Source organism: Mus pahari, chromosome 7 (assembly GCF_900095145.1).
Source record: "Mus pahari chromosome 7, PAHARI_EIJ_v1.1, whole genome shotgun sequence".
In the NCBI taxonomy this organism is placed as follows: Eukaryota; Metazoa; Chordata; class Mammalia; order Rodentia; family Muridae; genus Mus; species Mus pahari.
In genome coordinates this window covers 4,540,069-4,552,379 of record NC_034596.1, presented here as the reverse complement: position 1 = coordinate 4,552,379, position 12,311 = coordinate 4,540,069, and the positions used below count along the sequence as shown (strand labels likewise).

Genomic DNA, 12,311 nt, shown 5'->3' with positions numbered 1-12,311 from the left:
TTTAGCCCACCCTCCTAGCCCATAGCCTAACCTTGGGGCAGGCAAGGGGTATGGGGTAGAGTATTCTGCACCAGTAATAGATGGAACACGGTGAGAATTATCCTGGTAGGAATTATCCTCATGTCTTGGTGGACAAGTCTGAGGTGCTCCCCACAGCCTTTTAGAGGGTGCCCGGTAGTTCTAAGTCCAGCTTGCTCTCAATGGTAACCTGCTTGCTAATATACTCACCGTTATTTTCTCCTGTCCTTTCTCACATCCCCATTCGCCCATGATGCTTCCTGAATTAACTCCCAGCGAGAGAGTTGAAATCTAAATCCTTACTTCGGGACACGGGTCTTTCTGAGTATCTCCCTATCAGTCTGTTCTTCAGGGCTCTCTGACCCTCCAGTGACCAGCCTGGATTGACATAATGCCTTCCTGGTCCCTCGAGAAGTCCCAGACTGTGTGTGGTGGTAGTCCCAGAGTTCTCCCACCACACACACACACACACACACACACACACACACACACACACACACACAGAGTCAGTCCGGCTAGCAAATTAGATGAAAGTGGGTCAAAAATTGGAGCAGAGGCCAACTGGATCTGATCTGCTTCCAGCTGACTCAAGTGTTTTTGAGTCAGAGGTGAAGGAGCTCTGTCCAGGGCATCCATTTGGAATGAAGACTAGACATGGACGGCAATAGCTAGGTAATGCCAAGAGTTCACTCTTTAGAGGGAGTAATGTTACCTTCCTCCCAAAGACTAATGGGGGTGCAGATGAATTGCTTGAGCCATTTCTGTTCATTGTGGCGATTGCAAGATGTTGCCCAGTATTCCAAAGGAAAAAATGTTCTCCGTGTGTGGCAATCTTTGCCACGTTTCCTTGCGACAGAGGGAGCAGCATCACCTTCTAGATTTTTCTCAATGGAGTACGATATGTGTAATGTGTAATAAAATATAAATAGGCCTTTCAGAAGCATCTATGTGTTTCGTTTTATCAACCTTTAGATGCATTAAAGCCAAGCACAGTTTTATATGAATTCTAGATGATATGTAGTATTTTTATTTGCTACTTCATTGCTAAATGTTTCATATAAAACTGAAGAGGGAAAAAAAAACCACAGTCCCACATACAAAAGAAGAAGCAGATGGCTAAATGTGACCGTGGGAAGAGGCTGGGGAGGGACGGAAGTAGAGTAACTAACTCATCAGCTGTTTGCTACCACAGTATTGGGAGTAGACTATTAAAATTTGTAAGAATCTACAGGTGTCTTTGTTATCTTTTTATCCTTTAAATGTACATATAAATGAGTATGTATTATTTATAGATGTCTTTGAATTTAGAAACATCAAGCTTAAAAAGAAATACAGCACGGAAGGAATATTTGACTTAATGCTCAGCGGAGAGTGGAGAAGGGGCTTTCTGCAGGAAGGCCGCGCTGCTGTCTGACTTTAGCTAGGGACTTTCCTACTAGCTCTTTGGCAGTAGTTCAAGTGCAGAAAGATTCTCGGGTGGAAGAAAACACAGGAGCCAAGGAACGAGGAGAGTGGGGTCACATTTTGTCTTTTCTCCTGGCTAGTCCTGAGACCCTGAGCCTATGCCGCACACTGCCTTGCATCTGTTCTTCCTGCCTGCATCAGGACACCATCCATGGCAGTCTATGGTCTTGAAACTGGATGCTTTCTCACAGGCTGCTCTGGGTGTGGCCTGACTCACAGTCAGTGCTTTGGTTTGTACAAGAGCAGTGAGATTGGTGAGCCATTGTGAGGCAGTGTGTGTGTGTGTGTGTGTGTGTGTGTGTATGTGTGTGTGTGTCTGTGCCTGTGTGTGTCTGTCTGTGTCTGTGTGTGTCTGTGTGTGTGTGTCTGTGTGTGTATGTGTCCCTGTCCCTCCTCTGCACATGTACATGTATAATACTGGACATTATGCAACACAGGGCATTATGCATGCTAAGCAAGCACTCAACCACTGAGCTACACCCCCAGCCCAGCTCCACGGTTTTCGGAGGAACCACGAAGCCCTGGCACATCCAAGCCACTTACCTGCACATGTCGGGAGCCATCGGGAAAGCCCGAGTCAGCCTCTCATTCTGTTTTCATTTCCTCGGCAGCTTCTACATCGGCCAAGAAAAACAGCATACTTACAGAAATTCCTGGTAATAACTGCTTTCTGCTTGAGTATGGAGAAACATGCCTGTCTGTGGTTTATTTTTTGAATGGATAATTCATCATATCTGGATAAAAAATCTCATAATCTCCATAGACTTTCTTTCACAATTTTGTTTCCTTTGAGAGTATAGGAACAACCTCAGATCCATTCAAGCGAAATGGCTCTTTAGTGGCTGAGGAAGCAGCGCCTCCCAGGTCCATTTGAGGCTAAAAGGGGAGGGAGGGCTCTCAGCTGCTGGCCTTGGAGTACTGGGCTCTGGGCCTGAACTCTGATTTACCAGTTGCTGGGGATAGTATGGGGCCAGAGACCCAACCTGAACATTTAATGAACTCTCAGAACAACCTTACTGATATTTATTGCTATTGCCCCTTTCGGATGAATGACACTAAGGCGAGTGGGAAAGGTGGGTGATGATGTCACCTGCTGCTAAGTGGCAGAGCTGAGACTTAGACCCAATTGTCTTAGAGCAGTGGTTCTCAACCCCCCAAATGCTGAGACCCCTTAATATAGCTCCTCATGTTGTAGTGACCCCCCCAAGCATAAAATTATTTTTGTTACTATTTAATAACTATAATTTTGCTATTATTGTGAATCTTAATGTAAATATCTGTGTTTTCCAATGGTCTTAGGTGACCCCTGTGAAAGGGCCATTCTACCGCCAAAGGGGGTCGCAACCCACAGGTTGAGAACAGCTGTCTTAGGTGGTAAATCTTATACCTATATTACAGACTGAGCTAACCTCCTGAACCAGTGCGTCTGAGACATGAAACTCCAATTATGCCGTGGAACCTGTGAGCCAGACTCTAGACCCTAAACTTAGAGAAGGACTCGGGCCTCTCCTTGTCTCTTTGAGAATGCAGAAGTGTACTGAGCCTGAAGCTTCCCTGACAGCACCCTGCAAGGCTCCTTTCTGCCAACAGTCCTCTTCAGAACTCTTAAGAAATCAAGACCTAGGGAGGCAGGGGATGCTGAGGGGCCCTGAGCAACTGGGTGAGCTAAACCAAGGTAACCCATTCCGGACCCTGGAAGTCGGCTGGAAGGTCCCCTAGCCCTTCTGTGTCTGATACTGTCTGCAGCCCCCTGACATACTCAGATGTGTTCCTAGAGCTTTCTGATGCACTGGCTACTGGAGGGTTTTGGGTGTGGGCTACCGGCACTCATAAATAATCAGACAAGTGTTCCCAGGGGAAAATAGGCTTTAGATGAGAAGAAGCTGGTGCTGTCCTTGGGCCCAGACCTATGTCATGCTTTTGGCTGGATGTGAGTTCCCCTGGGACTGATACCTGGTGCTGAGGTATACCTACTGCTGGGATGTGGCTGTCCTGCAAAGCTAAGCTGAGCCTAGCCAGAGACAGGGCCCCTTTGAATAGGCTAGAGGCCAGCTTGCCTGTCTGTGGGTTGCTCTCCTTCTACTGGCTCCCCCCTGCCTCCTGGCCTATTGTTTGGTTTCATTCCCCAAGACTCTTCAGCAAGTCTTGATTAAATGTTACAGCCTGGCCCCAGGAGCTATCAGGGGGAATCCAGGGGAGAAACTTGTCTACAGTTGAGTCAGAGCTTTAAAGAGACAGCACCCCCTAAAGCCCCGTGAAGCAGGAGTGGGCACGACCACTGCACATCTACCTAGACGGGGCTAGACAAAGGGGTGCCATGTGTCTCCCTACACAAGAAAAGAAAGGAGCTCACACCCACCCTGGTCTGCTTGGTGCAGCAGCAGCTGGCCTGCCTGTCCGTGAATTAGGGGTGTTGGTGCTGCGCCGCCTCTCGGGGCACTTGAGGCAGTCTAATGAGGCAGAGGAGATGCAGAAACGCTCCAAACAGTCCACAGTGCCAGGCAAATGTGAGGCATCATCATGAAAAGCTTAAATTTATGGGTCTGAAGGAGAAGCAACATCTGGGAAGGAATTATTGCAATTTAAAGGGAGGATGTGGGACTGTTTATAAGTGCGGAATCTGGAAGCGATGTCTGGTTTCTTTTTTTTTTTTTTTTTTTTTTTTTTTTTTTTTTTTTTTTTACAAACGGATTTGTAGTCCAGTCAGAGCACTCTGGTATGACTATCTTCCAGATGTTCAAAAGAAAATTGTAGAAGATGAGTTACATCTTGGATGCGTTTTCTGTCTTTCAATAGGCTCCACCAAGCATCTCCTATATGCCAGGTGTACCCCTCTGATGACATCTTTGATGACACGGTGGGCAAGTCAGGCTGTAATAAGTCCAGTCAGTGCTTTCAGTGTTCCCTCACGGTGAACGCTTTAGGAAATACAAAGGTCCTGCCCCAGTGACAGAAACATCTGTATAGCCGTGTGGTGGGGTCAGAGGTTGGATGTTGCCATTGAGTGGTATGACTGAGTTGGGCACATCATTGTGAATTTCTGAAGGGTTGGCTGTTTAATGGAGAAAAATAGTTTGGGTGTGATCTGCAAACTTTATTTCCGGAAATGTTTCAGTCTAGATTTCTAGCAGTTCAGTTAATACCATAATAGCATCCATTCAAGACATGAGCGCTCCATTTTCCTTGTCTCTACATTCTTTTCACCCCCAAGACAATGAGGAATCTAAAGGATGGGGCCACTGATGCCAGGTTGGCCTGTTTGGAAGGCTACATGGGTGGCACACGTGCTGATATTGTGTCAGTCTTGTGTTTGCAGGCAAAGTGTCTGTGTTCCAGACGGTGCTGGGGAACTTCTGGAGGGGAGGGGCAGATGAATGTCCAGTTACAGAGAAGAGCTGTGGAATCTGAGATCAGGACACTAGGAAGAGCTTCATTTAACTGGACTCACCAGGGTCCCAGGACCTTAAGTGATGCCTCTTTGTTGAGGAGCTCTGACAAGCCTCAAGGTTTAGCACACTCTCTGTAGCAGCAACAACAGTACCTCAGGAGCCTGCTGTCATGAGGCAGGTGTGACTTGGCTCAAGCTGACATCACAGAATGCCACAGTCTGGGAGGCTTCACCATTGAGAATGACATCATGGTTCCGCAAGCTGGAGAGTCCCAGAGCGGTCCTCAGTGGGCAGCCTCTAGAGGAATGCTCTCCTGGCCTCAGGCTGAAACCCTCTTCTTGTGTCTTCATGGGGAGATGTTGGGGGAGACCTGTTAATGACACTCCATCTTTTATGAAGGTACCAGTTCAAACGTTGTGTCAGGTTGGGTCCACAGATATAACTACTGCTCTGAAGTCCCTACCTTCAAATACAGTCGGGTAGGGTGTTAAGGCTTCCACATAAATGAGTTTGGAAACACACAAATCAGTCTGTATAGTAAGATGAGAGATGAAGTGGCCAGATTCAAGCATCAGTAGTGTAAGCCAATGATAGCTAGTGTGTCTGCTTAGCATTCTGAACAGTGAGTGTTCTGTGTGTCAGAGGAGAGAGGGAGAGGAATCAGGGTTTTCATGAAAGGTAGGTAGGGAAAGTTGTACCCTGAAATAATCTAAAATAGCTTTTTTTTTTTTTTGTAGATAGCTTAAGCATGTCATCATCGTTGTCCTGATGGAGAGAGAGGACAGAAAGTTGACCCAAGGATGGGTAAAAATTGGTCCCTGGAGTTAGGAGAGGGTGAAAAAAATTCTCACACATCAATGGCTTCTGGCTCCGAAGCACTCTAACAAAAATCTTCCTCTTCAGAACTTAATTCCTCTTATTAGGAAGAATTTAAATGTCATTTAACTCAACTTTTGTCTTGTGGGGCGAAGGATGATAATGAAGAGACTGACTGGGGAACGCTGGGTTAATCATCTTACTGATTGCAAAGAACTAAAGAGAGTTGCTCACTGTTGACAAGCCGGAAGCAGATGGAGGAGGGGAACTTTGAAGCCGATGGAGGAGGGGAACTTTGAAGCCGGGTGAGGTCACCCGACCCAATCTGGCCGTGGGGGTGGGGGGACAGAGTGGGGTGTAGATTCAGCATGGGTGACTGAAATGAGGGTGGGCCCGCTCCTTTACTCTCCTCTCATTCGGTCCGGTGATGAGCCTGGGACCCCTCTAGGATCCTTAGTGACAGCTCCATCCTCATCCAGAGTTCCAGTTCTGTCTCCCTTTTGTCACACTTTCTGTGTGACTTGGGATGCCTCTTATTTGCTGAGAGCCTCTGTTTCTTCACTTGTAAAATGGGAAATAATAAAAGTACTCGGTTCATCAACTTGTTAGAAAAGGTAAAGGGGAAACTGTGTGGGAGCTGCATTTTACAAACCTCAAGCAATCTTGGAAATTTTGTTATTTTTCTAAACAGGCAGCATGACCCCAGCAGACACAAGCTTGCTTTGAGGAATATATGTCCACAATAAACCTTGCCAGGCAGGGCCTTGCTAGCGGTTGAAAACAAGTCATGGATCTCATCAGTGGCCAACGCTGGACCTTAATGGAAATGGGAAATCTCTGCGTGGTGCCGGGTGGACTTTCAGACCATGCTCTGTCTTTGCATCCCCACTCTGTGTTTTTTAAAAGCAGAGCCTTCTGGACCCCCCTGGCCCAGTGAACTGTTGTGAACTTAATGGATAAACCTGATGCTTATTTTTGTATTGGCAAGATGCCTGCAGGCTTTGGTGAGCCCATGGTTGATATTATTAATGGATGGCCTGTTTTTCTGTCTTCTTGAAAGAAAGCAAGTATGAATGAGTGTTCCCTCTGCGGAATGTGTTTGGAGTGCTTGTCTGAGCCTCATGCCAGCCAAGGCTGCTGGGGAACCCTGCATCCAGGCTGGCAGGAGGAGGCTTGAGGCTAGTTTTCCCCTTTCAGCTTATAGCCTCCAGCTCCCTTCCTTGGCTTTCCAAGAAAGAAGGAACCTCTGTTCCCCAGCCAGCCAAGGGGTGTTGGACTGCTGAGTGCTAGAACCGTAATTGGGGTGTACGGTCAAGAGTCAGGCATAACTGCTTTCTGATCCTATATCAAACTGGAGACTCCCTAATTGGTTTCTCTTCTCTGCAGGCAGTTTCTCAAAAAAAAAAAAAAAAAAGTGTCTTTTATAGAGATGTTAAAAACTCCTAGGGCCCTTGTTTATAATTCTCTTGGCTATCAGTTTGGTTTGTGTCATGAATCATCTGCACTCACAGATTTTGAGTTGAAATGGCTCTCTGGCTTAGATTTTGGAAGCTCTCAGCATTTAACCTAAACAGCCCTTTCTGGTTTCTTGTTTTCATGATAGTCTTTGTCTTGTCAAGGTCAGTCTCATACCCTGGGAGGTGAAGGTTAAAGATCTCATTTACAAGGAGTGACATTACCTGCTGTGATTTTTTATAAAGAGAATCCTCTGTCCTTTTGTTTTTTAAAGTCAGTTTTGTTAAAATTGGAGATCGTCCCCTAGTAATGCAGTTAATGGAAGAGAGGGGATCAGCTGACCCAGGATCAAGTCCCCAAGTGAGTTACCCTGCTCTCTGTGACTTCTTAGAGTCATCCCCCTGCCTGTGACCCTCTGAGATGGAAGGGTTTACAAGGTTGTATTTCGGATCAGAATTATTACCAGAACCAGACATAGCAATGCACTTCTTGAAACCCAGTGCTCAGGAAGCAGAGACAGGAGGATCTCTGTGAGTTCTAGTCCAGCTAAGTCTACATAGCAAACTCTAGGACAGCTGTGTGTGGAAAGACCCTGCTTAAAACAGCAAAATATTACTAGAAAACGATTATTCGCTTTTTATTGATTTTTTTTTTTAATTTGGGGGTGGGGGGTGGGGAGCTGGAGAGATGGCTCAGCCACTAAAGGCTAGGCTCACAACCAAAAAGATTTTTTTTTTTAATTTTTGAATTAACATCTCATTACATCATTTTCTTCCTTCCCTTTCCTTCCTCCGCTCCCTCTCAAAATCAAGGCCTCCTTCTTTAAACACACACACACACACACACACACACACACACACGCAAGCACACAATGCCTAAATATATAAATGCAACCTGCTCCATCCATTTAGCATCACCTATATGTATATGATATTATAACCAAGCATGTGATATTGGATAACCAATTAGGAGGCCCGTCCCTGGCAAAGACGACTTCTCCCACTCAGCATCCCTTAGTTGTCTGTAGTTCTTTGTCTATGAGTGGGGCCCTGTGGGATTTCTCCCTTTACATGTTAGCATGTCTGTTGGGTTGTCTTTGTTTAAGCAGTTGTATTGCTGAAGTGTCATGAGCGAGGCTTCCATGTCATTTCTAGGAGACACAATCTCACAACAGACTCCCTGGTCCTCATCATGTCTCTGCCTCCTCCTTTATAAAGCTCCCCAAGCCTTAGGGTCAGACACTGTGTTGTACGTGTGTCAGACAGGCCGAGCACCCCACGCTTACTTGTTCTCTGCATTTTCACCAGTTGTGGTTTTCCATAACTGTCTCCCTTTGTTGCAATGAGAAATTTCTTTGATGAAAGCTAAGAGCTATACTTATCATAGTCTAAGGATAAATATTTAGAGTGCAGTTAGGAATGATGCTCGTTAAGTAAGGTGGCAGGAACAGGTTCCCCTCTAAGGTGCCTAGCCTTACTGGTCCAGGGTAGTTGGCCAGATTTCTAGTACCAGCCATGCTTCCCCCTTGTTAAGTACCATTGGTTAGTGCCAAGACATGAATATCACCACTGCTCCCTTCGGGCTATTCACACCATGCTGACCGTCACTGTGGTTCAACTAGGTTTCTAATAACTTAAAATCATTTTCTATGCCAAGGAGCTCGTTAAGGCAGAAGGTGTATGGGTGAGTGGGTGTAATTTGTAGACTACCTAAGAAGAAGAGCTGATGCTTCATGATCTGTTGTGCGCTGCCGTGGCGTGGGTACCACGGCCCTGAGAGTCAAGTATTACGATACTATCTGTTTTCAGTCCCAGATCTGACTACAAGGAATGGAGGTTAGATAGAAGGGAAAACAGCAAGAAAGGAAAGATATGAAAAGATAAAGAAAACCACTGAAGCAGATTGGGGCTAGATGTAAGCTAAGAACAGTTAAAAGACCCCTAAGGGAGGAGCCTGGTGGGAGTGGGCCAAAGCATGGTGACTTGGGAGCTTCTTGCTGGGGACTTGGGATGACTGATAGCCCTATCAAGAGGGGACAGTGCTGATGAGACATACAAGAGCTCATAAAGCGTGTTCTCTAGTTTGAGAAATAAGAAGTGGGTTCTTAGGAATTAAGTAACTTACCCAGTATCATGAAACCATGTAGTTATATAAGAATCCCCATTGTAAAGTCATTTGTTTAATCCTCTCCAAAAGTAACAAATAAGTTCATATGTGTCATTTGAAGAGAGTCAAACAAAAGAATAAATCACAGAACCATAGGTACGGTATAAAGATACAATAGTACAATATCCCAGCCCTAATAATGAGGGTAGAGGTAATTACCGCCTATAAGCTGCAGGCGGTAATGGGGGAGCTATTAATGAAACCTAGTGGGGAGGGAGGGATGCACTACCTCCTTCATTTGAGGAACATAGACAGCATTTGAATACACAACAGAGTCAAGGCCAACCCATACTCTGCCTCCTACTGATACCCACATAGGTTGAACCTAACCGGAGTCAGAGGATGTCAAAGCCATAATGATACCCAATATAGATCAGGTGTGCTTCAAAGGACACAGAGCAGGGTAGGGTAAGGGGCTGACCTGGATGAAGAGAATGGTCCCTGCACACTAGCAAACGGGTCGTTTCCTATCAGGAAAAGAAGCCTGACTTGGCATGTGGCTTAATCCTTTCAGAACTCTGATCGTGGTGTGGAACACAGTAAGAGTAGGACCCTTGTTGTGAGAGTAAGTCATAGACTGTTCTGTAAGCCTTCCCCACTACCGCCCCTTAACCTCCTGTCTGGTCTGTGCCATATTCATTCATCTCCAACCTGGGACATGGGTATTGTCTGGCTGGAGAGATGTGAACCTACCTGGGTGGAGGAGAAGAAAAGCAGATAACCTAACGTGGATTTCTGAGAGATTTTTTCCTCAGGTGTCTGATCGCCAGGATTCTCGTGCTTTTCATTAATAGCCTTTCCAGTGGCCTACAAGTCCCTCCACAATCAGAGTAACCACCAATCAAGCTTCATCTTCTGGAATGTTCCAGTCACAGAGACTTTCTCATTGATCTGAGAACCAAGTCCCAATTCCCAACGCCCTTTGCATGCGCTCTTCCCTCTGTCGAAGACTCCTGTGTGACCCATTCCACACTCCTTTCCAATATGTACATAATGTCACACTCTATGATGCTGACCTCACACACTCTATTGAAACTTGACAGCAGTCCCCAGATAGCAACGTGTTCTACAAATAGTACCCACCTTCTTCTAATACAGTCTTTACTTATTAAGTTCATTGTTTCTTGTTTGTTTCTTCCCACTAGACTGTGGACGCCATGAATCTAGTGATGCTTGTTTTCTTTTGTCCATTCATGCATTTCCATTGCCTAGAACATGGCCTAGCATGCTGTAGATACTCGATAGTAATTGAGTGAATGAGAAATGAATGAGTGAATGGATGAATGGACGAATGAATGAGGGTCTTGAGAACCTAAAATCAGTGTGACCACTACCTTTTTGACTTCTCTCTTCACCAACACCTATCTGCTGAGGATCTTTCCCAGAAATTCATTGCTCTTCCGATCACCATTGTTGCCAATACCTTGTGGCTGGAGTGATCGATGTCTCCGCATGCGTCACACTGGCTTGGTGGAGGAAATGTATTCACGACTTTGGCTCAGTGTCAAAATTAAATGGTGACCTTGGCTCACTTTGCCTCCCCACAGAGGTTATTTCTTAATCATAGAGGGAACACTCTGTCCTTGGGAAAAGTAATATTTCTGCCACCTTCAGCTTTCAAATGGCTATTTGATATGGCTCACGGGTGTCCCTGTCAGAGCCAGCTAAAAAAGCTTAGGTAGAGAGGATCAGCAAACGACCTGTCGTGTCGTCAGATGCTGGCCATGAGGTGAGATTCGTTTACAATAACTTATTTACCTGTCCAAATCCTTCATACCACATTAAAGCTTTCTCCTGCTAGCTAGGACCCTGGAGTGCTAAGAGGAAAAGGGAAAATCAATTGCTAATGATATATTCCATTAAAAAAATATATTGATTCCCAGGTAATGACAGTCCTGCGCTTTGCAGGGAGGATGCCATTTCCCATCATGGCGATGGCTTTCTCATATATTACGTTTGAAAGAGTGAACAAGGAATCACTCTTCCTTCCCATAATAGATAGCCTCTTTCTAGTAGGTATTAAATCTATATTTAAAACATTTCTCTCCAGGGATTCCATTCTTCGCCTCCTCAAGGTCTTCTTCCCCATTGTCTAAAAGAAGTAATGATTTGTTATTGTAATTCTGGACTTTATGGTCTTTTTCAGCATTAGATTAAAGACCGAATTTCTTAGGGTCTTCCATCTTGAACTGCTTTGTATGGATTGGGTGGGCAACAATGCCATCATTCTTATTCTTATTTCCTGCTAAAGGCTCAGTGATGGGGATTAGAGCTAGCCTGTGTGGAAGATGGGGAAGATGATGGGGTGCTGCTCACTGTATCACATCATCTGTGTGTGCTCCGGTCGGATTTCGTACCCTTGTTTAAGAGAGTCCACAGGAGGAGGGGTCAGCATCATGGAAAAGCTTGAGGCAGAGACAAGCATCCATTAAGGGGGGTGGGGTGCGGGCCCATCTACAAACTCAAAATAGATAGTTCACAAAAAAAAAAAAATGATAGCTGTTCCCTACCCCAACCCCATTCTTTCCCTCTCTCTCTCTCTCCAGACTGTCTGGCTTCCCCGCTATGCCCATGCTTTGCTAAGTGCTGGTGGCCATCGAAGTTTTTGCATCCTGGGGACGAATCCTGAGCTGACCAGAGACGGACGGCGCAAGGTAAGTCCCTGATTAACAACCTTGGAATGAGGGAGACATCTCATATGAACAAAGCTAGCTGTCTTCTCTCATTCTGAAGGGCTAGGGAAGAGGGAAATCGAACTGATCACTTGCTTAATGGTTGGTGAGGAAAAGGGAAATTGAACTGATCACTTGCTTAATGGTTGGTGTCTTAGTCAGGGTTTCTATTCCTGTACAACATCATGACCAAGAAGCAAGTTGGGGCGGAAAGGGTTTATTCAGCTTACATTTTCCACATTGCTGTTTATCACCAAAGGATGCAGGACTGGAACTCAAGCAGGTCAGAAAGCAGGAGCTGATGCAGAAGCCATGGAGGGATGTTCTTTAC

General features: G+C 45.6%; 1 protein-coding gene across 2 annotated transcripts in view; it reads left to right on the top strand.

Moving 5' to 3' along the window:
* Nucleotides 1–12,311, top strand: part of Klhl29 (kelch like family member 29) — a 303,934-nt gene that overhangs the window by 69,955 nt on the left and 221,668 nt on the right. For both annotated transcript variants that reach the window (XM_021201749.2, XM_029540694.1), the window contains exon 2: nt 11,855–11,962. The gene's annotated coding sequence lies outside the window, so the exon portion shown is untranslated. The remainder of the gene's footprint in view (nt 1–11,854; nt 11,963–12,311) is intronic.